Source organism: Fukomys damarensis, unplaced genomic scaffold (assembly GCF_012274545.1).
Source record: "Fukomys damarensis isolate Sample0158 unplaced genomic scaffold, DMR_v1.0_HiC HiC_scaffold_27, whole genome shotgun sequence".
Classification (NCBI taxonomy): Eukaryota; Metazoa; Chordata; class Mammalia; order Rodentia; family Bathyergidae; genus Fukomys; species Fukomys damarensis.
The window spans coordinates 16127230-16127440 of NW_022900939.1; positions in this window are offsets into that span (position 1 = coordinate 16127230).

The window sequence follows — 211 nt, forward strand, 5'->3', positions numbered from 1 at the left end:
ATATATTTAGATTTAGTGACTCTCATATATATTATACTTTTCTACACTAATGTGAGGCCTATAGAAATACATGACCTTTTCACAAAGGCCATCATACCATACATGTGCCTTTTCAGAGTTGCTTTTTAATGAGGCTCCAGGCTCCTTACTTGCCTGATATCTGTGCCCCAAGTTTTACAAAAGAAGACACTGGAGAAGGGTGTGGCAAGTG